Consider the following 11839-nt stretch of genomic DNA (forward strand, 5'->3'; position numbering starts at 1 on the left):
TGGAATATTCATGTGATCCCTGTTCCTCTAGGTCCCATGATCTTAGCAGGTGGAAAGAGAACTTTGGAGTTTGGAAATATGCATCTTCAGTATTTTCTTAATTTCCCATTTAAGCAGTTTAATTGCATGGTTTCTCAAGAATTTGATTCTTTCCTTTCCATAGTATAATAAGGAATGTCTCAGGAAGGCAACAGCACATAATTTCTTGATGACTGCTTCATGTTATATATAAATCAAACTTTTGGCTTTCCTAGCTTTTTTCCTGAAGAATTATTTTATTCTTTTATTTACAGTTCTAAAGAAGTTGTGCGGTATTCTGCCTCTTTCTTACCTCTTTGTTAAGTTCTCTAAGTTACAATCTATTGTTTTCTTTATAAATCTAATGTTTATTACTTTGTTTGATCTAGTGTCTGTTGTTTATTATCATCCTCTCTTGCTTCTTCAAACTGTCACCTCATAAGTCAGAGATTTAAAAAAAAAGTATTCTTTCAGATTCCTTGGGATATAGTGTGGCAGGAGAGTTAAGTGTAGAAAGAAAGAAAAGTTTAAAATATGAAAGAAGCTAGTTCACAGAAAAAGACTGGAAATGCTACCATTGCCAGCATTACAGTTACACATGAATAAACAGCCTGTCTTGTAACATTAGCTTTTAAGAATGGACCGAAATCAGAGGGAACCTGTTCTGCCAGAAGTCTCCTGGAACTGTGCTATTGAGCTGTCTGGTCTCACTGATACTTAGCCTTTCATCTATAGACCTAAAACATCTCATACAAACAATGTCAAGTATTCTTCTCAACCTTCAGTATTTTCAATGAAGATAAGAATATGTATGTGCTGTGTCCACCACTTTGATTTGCTAATTCTCAAGCACATCCACATTCGTTTACTATCTTGGGTGGAGGGAAAATTGAGGTTCCAAGCAATAAAGATCAGGGACCTATGTCACAAGAGTATATGGCTTACTGAGCTTCTTCGCAGTAGCATTTTGGTTGCAAGGTTAAATAAAAGTTGTTAGTCCAGATTTTGTCCATTTTTTAAAAGTCATTCCTACAGGTTACACATTACAGAATATGTGAGAGAAACCATGTAATATACAAATACAAGAGTAAGTGCATGCTATGTAAATGGCCTATAATGGTTCTGACATTTGTGACCTAGCTCTTTTAAGCATATACGTTTCTCTCTCTTTTCTTTTTTTCTTTTTTTTTTTGAGACAGTGTCTTACTGTGTGCCCATTGGCCTGGACCTCACTATGTAGCCCAGGTTGGCCTCCACATCACAGAGCTTTGCCTTCCCCTGCCTCACAAGTGTTGGGATTAAAGGCATATGTCAGCATTCCTAGCTGCCTTTGTCTTTTATAGTTTTATAATATAAATGACATAATATTACTGAGTGCAATTCACAGTGTTAATTAAATATTAACTGGATACCATGCCCCTGTGTTTGAATATTCAATACTTTCAAAATTATAGTTTGACTAAAGTTGACCTATTGATTTAATACAATTCAAAACAATATCTCAACAGGTAATTGGTGTTTCTGTAGAAATGCATAAACAGATTCTAAAACACATATAGCGAGGCAGATATTTCAGAAAACCTAAATAAATTGGGGGGCATAATTAGATAACATAACTAGGCTACTTTCAAAATTAGTATTTTTATTTTTAAATTGAATTTTGCGAGTTTCATACAATATGGTTTGATGGTATTTAGATCCCCTCCCCTATCTACATCTTCCCCCAAAGCCCCAACCCAAATTAATATATTCTCATATATAGATAATATGGCTTATATAGTTTGATTTGTATCTCTAAATATCCTGCAGTGTGGGTTCATCCCCTGGACACAGAAAGTGTCCCATCCCTGATAGATACTTTCTTTCATCCTCCCAGCAGCCATCAGTTGCCAAAAATTCCTTAGTTGGATTGGAATTTCTTATACACTTCCCCATGTCTATGCTAGGATTTTGTCTGGTTTGAGCTTGCATAAGATTTGTACATGCTGTCACCATTGCTGTGAGTTCATATGAGTAACTGACCAACTGTCTGGAAGACTGCTTCCCTGTCATCATCCATCCCCTCTGATTCTTACAATCTTAGGTTCAGTTTGGCTTCAATCCACACCCACTGTCCTTGCTGGTCAGCCCATAGTCCTGGCATCTACTGGAGTCTCCATTGTAACCAAGGCTTCACTTTCACTAATGGACTTTCCTGGCCTCTCACAATGCCAGTCTTCAAATTATCTCCATGACCCTGTCAATCCTGAGGTCTCTACTACAACTGAGGCTGCACATTCATCAATGATCTCTTCTGGACTCATAGTGTGCCAAGCTTCGGATTCTCTCCATGACTCCTTAATGCATTGAAAACTAGTACCATGTGGGGAACTCTTACAAATTAACAAGTTTGGCTATCAGCTTGATTGAGATGCAGACTTGGACCCCTTCGGACCACAGCTTCTGTGTGCTAAACCTATAGAAATTCTCTTTCTAGAAGATTTTACCTCAATGGTGCTGGTTTCTTGTTAATCACAGCTGATTTTGCATCCCCAAATGATGAGAATTGACTGTGCCAGTAAAGCAAACAGATTCTCAATTCAAAATATCATGCAAACAGCCCTAATTGTCTTTGAGTCCCTTGAAATTTCACCAGCCAGGTCTCCATCATCTACACTTCTTTCAGCATTATTTTCCAAGTTCTCCCAGAATGGCTCTCTAAGATCCAAGAACTCAATAGCTTTTCCAGCCCAAAGTTTGAAAGCCTTCTGCAGTTCTCCCCAAAACAACATGGTCAGGTCTGTCGCAACAATATTACACTCTTTGTTAGCAACTTCTATTCCATTTAACTTTCTTTTGCTGTACTAAATACTGTGACTCAAAATGAATTTGGGGAAGAAAGGGTTTATTTGGCTTACAACACAGTTCATTATCAAGGGAATACAAGGCAAGAACTCAGAGTCAGAACCTGGATGACATAACTGAATCAAAGACCATGGAGGAATGGTGCAAAAAATATTGCCAAACTATTTGTGATTTTCTCTTTCAAAAATAGATTTTTTTAAGGCTCACATCTTCTCTAATATAAACTTTGAAAAAAGTCAATAAAAAGCTAACTGTGGCATCAATTCAGTCTGTCTAATACTTTATCAAAATTAGGTTACTCTGTGATTTTAAGATTGAATAATGCTATGGAAAAAAAGATATGATCAACAGATTAACATATAACTGATAAAAGTTACTAAATCTTTGGTATCTTTAATTAATTTTTTTGAGATACTATGTAACCCTGGCTGGCCTGTAAAATGCTATATAGAAAAGGCTGGCCTCAAACTCACTGAGATACACCTGTCTCTACCTCCTGAATTATGGCATTAAAGGCTTTAAAAATCTATCTTTATAACTATGTGTATGTATGTCATCTACTTGTGCTATATTTTTGACATGGTATCAAATTATCTTATAAGTAAATGGTCATATGAATTAAAAACTGATAACTATGCCAAAATTCCTTTTAAATCATAGTGTACTAAACTTTTTTTAAAAGAGAAAAGCTATATTCACAATTAAACAGTCTCAATTCTGGTTCAACAAGTGATATAAAGAAATTCTTATCATTTAAAGGATTATACTGGCTCTCAGGATGTGATGACCCCTGTTTCAGGGTGAAGCTTCCCCCTCACGAGTAATTATCCTTATATGAGGGTAATCCTACTAGGCCCTGCTGTTTCTAGAATCAAAGAATCGAGACAGTAACCTATGTTAGTTATTTCTGGTTTTTTTTTTTTTGAGTAATTAATACACTTACCTACAGATGTAAGTCAGTGAACCATAGAAAAGGAGATGCCCAGAATGGAAAAAGGAATGCAAAGATTTTTGTTTCTTTTGTTGCCTTATGAATCTCATTAACAAGCAAATGCTTTAAGGGGCCTGGAGAGGACTCTGCGGTTCAGAACACTGGCTGCTTTTGAAGAGGAGCTGGGTTCAGTTCCCAGCACACACATGACAGCTAACAGCTGATCACAGCTCCAGTGCCAGGGAATCTGACACCCTCTTCTGGCCTCTTGAACACTTAAATACACTGTACACTTAAATGCACTCTAAAACACCCATAAAAATAGAAATGACACAAAATTTTAAGTAAATGCTTTTTAAAAATTTGTTTTTATTGAATTTTTATGTATTTCAATTTCTAAATGTTCATTATAAGATGAAAGTCTTTAACAGATCAGTTAATATAAATATATCTGATTAAAAAAATATCTCCAGTGGCTGGTAAGAAGGCTCAATAGATAAAGTGCATGGTGTGTAATCCTGGCAACCGGAGCTCAGTCCCAGGAACCTACATGAAAGTGAAAGGGAAGAACTGACTCCATAAAATTATCCTCTGTCCTCCACATACACAAACATGAATGAATTCAGATGCACACACACATACACGCACACACACACACACACACACACACACACCATACACATATGAATTAATAATAAATAAAAAAAATTTAAAAGCTATCTTTAAGACTTATTTTACATGCATTTACTAATGCTGGATAGTTAAGACACGATATACATATTTTCTGTGTTTCAGATAGAGATCTTTGTATTTTTATAAAAATATGATATTATGAAAAAAGTGTCTAAAAAATTTTAACAGGAAAGGAATATGTCCTCTTCAGGAGAAAATAGAAAAGGGCCTGTGTCTTGTCCATAGACACAGGATCAATAAAGCAGAGCAATCTGGATTTCTATATGAACCCCGATGAACGCAGCTGTAGGAATTTGCTCAGTGTCAGATGTCAGACATTGGTGTCCTTGGGATGATTAAGATTGACTCTGCAAACAATATCTCTGTTGTGATCAGTTGATTAGGGCCAGGCCACCAGAGCAGGCTATGGCACAGCAGGAGTTAACATGTCACTGTCAGTCAGGGAAGTGACCAGTTGATAAGGCCTGACCAAAAACTAAGCCTCCAATTTGGGCCATTTGGCTACCTTGAGTAATTTAGCCTCCTTTAAGGAAGTTTATGGCTCTCCTGCAAGTTACACATTCTATCATTCCAGACCCTAGGGGCATAAAGAAAAAGAGGGTAAGGGGTAGAGTGAGAATGGGGACAGGATATCTCACTTTTTGAAGATTGGAGAGCCTGGTACTCCTTAGTCAGGAATAACTGAGTCAGGGTAGAGGCAGTGAGAGCTTGTATTCTTTGCTGTAAGAGAGTGAAAAAAATTTTAATATGTAGATTATTTAAATTTTGTAAAACAACAAAAAGGACAGTGGGAAACCATCAAATAAGAAATGTGATGAACAGTTTCTAGACAAAATGTTGTTTTAGTAAAAGAAGATTAAATTAGATAAATGCTTTTGAGAAAAGATTCTGTCATAAATAAGGTAAAGAATTGTTTCAAAACAGAGAATGATTAGAATAAAACAAAAATTAAAGTATGTCACAAAAAGGTTTTAAAAAGTAAATATTAAAATAGTATAGAGTTACAAAATTTGCGTAAAGAACAAAGATTACTTTTTTTCTTTTTTAATATTTATTTCGATTTTATGTCTGTCAATATTTTGCATGCATGTATGAAAGTGCACTACATGTGCACACTACCTTCTGAAGTGAGATTCCCTGGAACAGGAGCTGCAGAGGGTTGTTAGTTTCCCTGTAGGTGCTGGGAACCAAGCCTAGTTCCTCTTCAAGAGCAATCAATGCTCTTAACCACTGAGCCATGGCTCCAGCTCTGATTTTGTGTTCTATCAAGGTAACTGCATATAGTTTCTCTTAAGTTTGTCAGCTTTCTAACTAGAAAACTACATCTTAAAAAACATAGGTTTTATTTGAAAACATGTCTCTGCAAGTCTTTATCTAAATGTTATACAACAGTTGATTTTAAATCATAATTTGCTGTATAGTATTGGTGTAATTGACCTTATGGGAGTTCAATACCAAACTTGGAGGCCAAAGTCAATATCATGTAGAGACTAAAAAGAGAGATAACACGTTGGCCCTTGCCACCACTTGACTAGGTTACAGTAATGGAAAAAACTCTACAAGATTCCTATAGATCTGGTTAGTCACTTCGACCTTTTATCAGAGAGACCAAGAAATTCCAGAAGTCTGCACTAGAGCCACCACTCATTCTACAAAATGGATGGTCACTATATAGGGCAATAGCCTCAATGCTTCCCTGGGAAGCCATATGGTCAGAAATACATTTACGCTTCTCAGCAGATTGCATGACTGGTAGAAGACAATGAATGAATCTGAAGGGATCCTCCTAAGTCTATAACATTTCAGATATGTTATTAATATACAAGTGATAAATATAAGACTTTTAAGTGGTGAGATCAGCTTTTGTTTTCTACCGTGTCATAAATTAGAGCTGCTAAGTATTCATGTTCTCCCATATTGTCATGCTACTTTGGTTCTGATTTAATATTGCCTGGTTTCTTTTACATATTTTTATCTATATATTCTCAGATACTTTACCACTTCCTATACATGACATACAAATCATAGAACAAAAGAAAGTAAGTTGAGTACAAGACATCTACAAGTCAATCCCTCATGAAAAATCTTGGAAGAGGAATCAGAAGAGAAAAGAATTGTAAACGCAGAGAACCAGCAAGTCTGTGTATAGATAATGTCTCCTAGACATTACAGGGATGCTACATCCGTGAAATTTCAGCAATATGGTTGCCTAAATAAGATCTGCATAATGACAATGTCAGTTGACATACCAACATAGATAGTGGAAATTTCACAATGTCATAGCCCTATATAAAGAGCTACAGATAATCAATTGTTGGGAGAATGAGAATAAGTTTTCTCCAGGGGTGCGCTCCTCAATAAGCTATCCAATCCTAAGTAGTCATCTCTAAACACATGAATCTGAGAGGAAGTGGGAAGGACCATGGGAGGGATAGGAGCATGAGAGACAGGGTATAAAAGCTTTAAACACAGTACTCAAGTATGGTATCCTAAAAATTAAAATAAAAATTAAAATAAATAAAATACGTTTTAAACAACTTGAGATGATTTTAGGAAAATAATTTCCTACCAAATTTAATCTATGGAAAGTCTGTTTTGACTTTAGAGTGTTGAATTTTGAGTATTTATATGGATTGAGCAATTAAAGTTATTTCTAGCTATTCATCTACTATATGAAAACTGTAGAATATGTATTTAAAATTACTATTCACAATTTTTTTATGATTTTTAAAAACACAAAAGCAGAAAATAAGCAAATATCAAAGTAAAAACAATCCCATTTGTTTCATGCTTCTTTCCACAATCAAAGATGGGTAACATTATAGCAGGGCTCATTCACCCATGTCCATAGACTGATTTACACAGATGAGGAAGCAGAAGGCCACAGTCAGTCACTGTGAAAGTTAGAACTCGGCACGTAGCAGGGATTTACAACCGGCTACAAGTATTCCTTTTAAAAAAAAAATTATTTAATAACCACATACTTAGAAGAAGCATTTCATTACAACAGTATTGACAAATTCAATAGTTTCCAGAGGTAAGATACATCTCTTTCAAAACTGGCTGAAATTTTTAGGTTTACAGTTGATTTATCACAGTTACACAATATTGTACTCAGTATAAACCCTATAAGACATAAATGAGGTTTTAATCTTTAAAAAATGTCTCCATTTCATTATTAAAATACAGTTTCACAAAGAAAAAATCATTTTAATGCAATTGACATTAAGATGTTTGCACATGCATTTCTAATCTCTATATATCTGATTATTACTAGTCATAGTCAGTTACCTTCTGAGCTCCTTGGCATCAAAGCATGGATATAAAGTCATCAGGTAGATTTCAATGGTAATGTTTTTCACATCTACTAATTATTAAGGAGCAAATTTTTATGCTTTGAAGAATTTTTTTTTTTATCATTTTTTAAAATTTATTATTTAATTACCACATTCTTAAAAGAAGCATTTCATTACAACAGCATTGACATATTCAATAACAATTTCCAGAGCTAAGATGTATCTTTTTCAAAATTGGCTGTAAATTTTTAGGTTTACTGTTGAATTATTACAGCTACTCATTCAACTTTAAAAGTATTCCTTATTTTTATAGGTGCGTGTTCCTCTGAGCATCCTGAAGGCAGTGAGAACACAGGACTTCTGATCTTCTAAGCAAAAATCATTATCAAATGAAATTATTGGACCAAGTGTTGCACACCTTTGATCCCAGCTCTTAGGAGGCAGAAGCAGGTGGATGTCTGTGAGACTGAGGCCAGTCTGGTCTCCTTAGCGAGTTCCAGGCCAGCTGTGACTTCAGTGACACACTGTCTCAAAAAAGGACCAAAAAAAAAAAAGACAATTTATTAAAGAACTACACACAGAACAGATATGTGTATTGCTACAGTTGGCATCCATAGGAATTATAAATGGCTGGTTAAGGGTACTTTCAATTGATTCTGAGTAAAACAATACGAGGCTTGTAACAAAGGCACAAAACCAAAGATTAATGAGCAACTCTGATAGGATGAATCGCTTTTTTTTTTTTTGCTGATGTTTTTGGTCTCACCTGGATGACCTGAATCTTGCTTGCTATGTAGTTCAGGCTGGCCTCCAACAGGCTGATTTCAAACTTAGTTCTGCTTGCCTCTGCCTGGGAGTGCTGGGTCCAAAGTTGTGTACCACCACACCAGACTTCCTATTTTCATTCTAATATTTTCTTATAAAGTGTATTCATAATAGCGTTTAAAACTCCAGAATTTTCAACTAAAAGAAAAAAGAAGAAAATGCGGGTTCTTGGGCAAATACCTGTAAATAAATGAAGAAAAGGCATGGGACAACTTCTGAAATAGTTTTTTTTTTTGTTTTGTTTGTTTGTTTTGAGACAGGGTCTCCCTGTAGCTCCATATAGGCTGAAACTCACTGCATAGACCAGGGTATTTTCCGTTTCACAAGAATCCACTTCTCTCTGCCTCCCAAATGCTGGGATTAAAGGGGTGGACCACCACGCCCAGTTGCAATAGCTTTTCATCAGAGAGGTTTTATTGAAGTTAGTACATATTTTTATTATATTTATTTAGTGAATGCGTGAATGTGGATGTGTATGTGCCACAGTATGTGTGCTTGGAGGTCACCAGACATTTTGTGGGAATCATTCATCTCCTTCCACCCTGTGGGTCCTGAGGATCCAGCAGAAGTCATCATATTTAGTGGTAAGCTTCTTTACCCACTGAGCCATCTTGCCAGATCAGGTGCATCTATTTTAAAGCTCATTTAATTTCTTAACCACTCACGATTTATTTGCATATTGGCTTAGAAATCTGGTTTCATCATTCATGCCACCTATCAATCAGACAAAAAACCAGACAAAAAACCAAAATGTATCAGGCACCCCCAGGGTGTACATATCTCTCTTTGAAATAGTTTACTGGTGTTATTCTGTCCTATGAGGAGAAGGGGGGGATTTCTGTAAGACAGGGTCTTGTTATATAACCCGAGCTGAAGACAAAGTTACTTTGTAACTCAGGCTAGCCTGGAACTTGAGAAATTCCTGCCTCAAAACCTCCTGAGTAACTGGGATTATAGGCTTGTGTCACCATACTCATCAAGGATTACATATTTCATCAAATTCTACAATCCATTAAGAAAGAAGTGCTATGGTTTCTCTGGGAGGGAACTGCTAAATAATACAATAAACTCATAGGAAGCCAAAAATCCCCTCTAAAGAGTTTTAGACAACAGATTTCTGAAGCTCAGAATTTATGAGACTAGCAATATGCCAGAATTCTACAATGATAGTACATGTTACTTTCCTAGGTCTCAGTGAGGACATTCCTGGGACTTTTATGGGGTTTTTGTTTGTTTATTTTTGTCACAGGGTCTCATTAGGTAGACTAAGCTAGCCTTGAACTCACAGTATCAGCTTGCCTCAGCCTACTTGCTTGGATTAAAGGTGTGTCCTGGCAGACTTTTATACTTATTTAAGTTAAACAAGAAAAAATACAAAGAGGAAAAGAAGAACCTGGTGTGATTCAATAATCTTAAGAACAGTGTAATCCTATCCACAATTGCAACAGTAATTTCAAACAAGAAGCTTAAACATAAAAGCCTCATGAAAGAGCGGTCTCAGTACATGATCAAAGTTTTAGACCAGTGCTTCTTTCATGAACTCTTCCAGAACGACTACCACACTTTTGGTCTCCAGCATTTCTTCATCTTCTACTTCAGCATTCAAAAGAATTCATTATTCTTCAAAAGAATAGCTTCACTACCACAATTCTTAACTGTGGAACATATAACATTTGAAAAAGGCAGAATGATTCATTTTTGCCTGCTGGATAAATCTCTCCAAACTGTGTCTTGTATGGCATTTAGTTTAAAGTTTTTCAGGACTTGTGTGAAAAGAAAAGGGGTCCCTTCTTCAGAACCATGTAAGAAAGCCTGCAAATAGTCCTCGCAAATATTGTTGCTTCCTGCAATGTAGAGCTGAGGCTGGGAGCCACTAGACCACAGATGACCAATGACCACAGATTTATGCTGCTCCTCTCTCACTGTCACACAAAGATGTCATGGTCCCTTCATGAATAAGTCCTTCAAGGCTGGCTATACTCAGAAACCTGTTAATGTCTCTCTGTTCCTTCATCTTATTCTTTAACCTCTACAGGAGTATAACTTAAAGCATATAAAGTAGCATGCAGCAGAAAGGTGAGTTTCTCCTGAAAGAAAAGAACAACTCTTTGGTCTGCACACAACATCCTCAAACCAGCTGTGCAGATAGTACTTCATGTTGTTCTCCAGGCCCATTCCTCACAATTCTTATGCTATTTTTCATCCCTTGAATACGTTTATCCAATTCAAACCTGAAAAGTTCGAGGCCTTTTTTAAATCCTCCTAAAAATGAGACCACCAATTCTGTAGGGTTGTTGCTATTTCAGGAAGCAGGTTTTCCTGTTGGAAATGGCAGTAACAACAACCAACGCGGTGATCTGGACTTCTCAGCCCCACAGATGCAACATTCCCTAGCCTTTCAAAGAATGCTCCATTGGAAAGATGCTTAGCAATGAGACTGCGGCTCTGGCTCCACTTCAGATGGTGAATTAGTATCCACCAACGAGAGACTAAAATCATCACCAGAGAGAGTTTATTTGTGCCACTTGAGCTTTTGTCGTCACTGTCGCCTCTCTGCTGTGTAAACCTTCTTCCAAGGTAGTTGGGCACGCAGCCCGAGTCTCCGTTCCTGCAGAGAGTCACCCTCCTTGCTGTTCTCCAGCTCCTTTCCATCCCCATCCTAGAGTCCTGGAAAGAGGGAAGCATTCCAGCACCTCCACGTGACTCTGTGTCCCTGCAAATCCTTGATATACCCACTCTGATACTAAAAAATATAGAGTGGTTTTCTAAGACTTTCACATAATTTCTGTAGTAAATATATTTATTTACATTATATTGGAATGTCAGTAATATAGAGAAAGCTTGTCTAAACAGACAAAATTTGATTTGTTATATATTGTAAATTATGTAGAGCTACTAAGAATTGTAAAGCTGTGGAAAGCATATAATTATGATATTAACGTCAAAAGTGGGCTCTGAAATAACATGTAAGGAGTTGGAGATACAGTAGCTCAATGACAGAGCACTTGTGAGCATGTGGCAGTCCCTGGCTTCAACATATCTCCACCACTATTAGCAACAAGAAAAATACCCCGACAGCCATAAGCTTATTAATATGTGATGACCATTGTCTTACATGTTTATTTTCTTCTAGTTGTTTTTTATGTATCTTGAGATACTGATTTTTAGTTTGTCTCATTTCTACACTGTTTCCCAAAATTTTTCTATGTCTTTGTCTTTCTCTAAAAATTAA

General features: G+C 36.4%; 1 pseudogene; it reads right to left on the reverse strand.

Moving 5' to 3' along the window:
- Positions 1-10123: 10123 nt before the first annotated feature.
- LOC103749610 lies at positions 10124-11292 on the reverse strand (annotated as a pseudogene).
- Between the last annotated feature and the right edge of the window lie 547 nt (positions 11293-11839).

The sequence above is a fragment of the Nannospalax galili genome, unplaced genomic scaffold, assembly GCF_000622305.1.
Source record: "Nannospalax galili isolate Female #2095 unplaced genomic scaffold, S.galili_v1.0 scaffold586, whole genome shotgun sequence".
Lineage (NCBI taxonomy): Eukaryota > Metazoa > Chordata > Mammalia > Rodentia > Spalacidae > Nannospalax > Nannospalax galili.